Source organism: Protobothrops mucrosquamatus, unplaced genomic scaffold (assembly GCF_001527695.2).
Source record: "Protobothrops mucrosquamatus isolate PMUCROS unplaced genomic scaffold, P.Mucros_1.0 scaffold555, whole genome shotgun sequence".
NCBI lineage: Eukaryota > Metazoa > Chordata > Lepidosauria > Squamata > Viperidae > Protobothrops > Protobothrops mucrosquamatus.
In genome coordinates, this window is record NW_015386858.1 from 1,010,711 (window position 1) to 1,012,254 (window position 1,544).

Below are 1,544 nucleotides of genomic sequence, written 5' to 3' on the forward strand. Positions count from 1 at the left end.
GAAGAAGAAGAAGAAGAAGAAGAAGAAGAAGAAGAAGAAGAAGAAGAAGAAGAAGAAGAAGAAGAAGAAGAAGAAGAAGAAGAAGAAGAATGTGGGGAAAAATTCATGTGCAGCAAACTGCCATGATTTCCCCCCCCCCCACACAAACCTCATAATTCTATAACCTCTTGATACCCTTTGTCCCAATGAAGCAGCCAGAAGGTCATCCCCTTTTGACTTAATGCCTCACCTACCTAAACAGATAATATGCTTAAGTTCCTCCCTATCTCTTCTTTTCTTTGTTAAGCTCTTTTCTCCTTTTGATCTACCTGTATTTGTTCTTTACCTCTTTGAGCATGTAATGTGTTACTAGGAATTTTCTAATGAAGAAACTTGATGTCAGCATCTAATGGTTAAACTTATGAATGTAAAAAGTCAGCATTTAATGGTAAAGCCTATGTATGTAAAAAGCATATAAAAACCAATAAACAAGCTGTCTCAAGCTGTGACAAGCAGCTTTGCAGCAGCTTCAAATCTCTGCTCAAGATATGCCTGAGTCTTTTTCTTAGCGTCTTACATCTGGCGCCCGAACAGGGACATCCCCTTCCGAGGGAAAGCAGCAACCAACATACTTGCAGTCGTCTGGAATAGACTCCTTGGTGCACCTCTTCGTCTTCTCATCCTGCGAGATTTCTCAAACTGTGAGTATGGACTGTGATTTATCTCACCATCAGCAAAAGCATGTAAGAGAGTTAAGGTTTCTCTTACACAAGTCCGGCATCATGATGCCTGAAAGGGAGATTAGGAAGCTAGTGAGTGAGATAGGGAAAAACTGTCCTTGGTATCCTGAAAGGGGGATGCTCCAACTTAAGGATTGGGAAAGAATAGGTAACACCTTTCATCAGGAACCCCGAGCCTCAGTGGATGTTTTGCATTGTTGGCATCAATGTCGCCACGCAGTGGAAAAATATGGAGCTGATGCAGTACAATTAAGTTCTACTCTCTCTCCAAGTTCTGATCATGAAAAGGTTTCAGTTCCATCAGCTCCTATATCTTCCACGATGGATATGACACCTTCAGAGCAAAAGAATTCTAGATCTTATGTTTCCATTCGCCATGTATTAGAAAATCAAATGGCGAAAGGAGAGGGAGATATGCAGGAAATAGCAGATATGCTCTCAGTTTGCCCTGTACATTTGACTGGGCAGGTAGATCAAAATGGAACCCCAGTGGTTGAGTATAGACCACTTTCTTATGCAATCTTAACAGAATTGCGTAAGGATATAAGAGATACTGGATTAGGAAGTTCTTATATACAAGTTATGTTAGAAGCAACAATGAGGAATCATGTTTTGGTACAGAAGACTGGAAAACAACAATTCATATGTTATTAACACCAGCTCAGTATGTGGTATGGGATAGTGAGTTTAGACATCAATGTGCATTAAGAGCTGCAACTTCTGGAGGTGCTTACCTCCCAGAGCAGTTATATGGCTCTGGTGATTACACTCCAGTGGATGCACAAATTGTTTTGCCTATAGCTACTCTTCAAATATCCTCTGAAT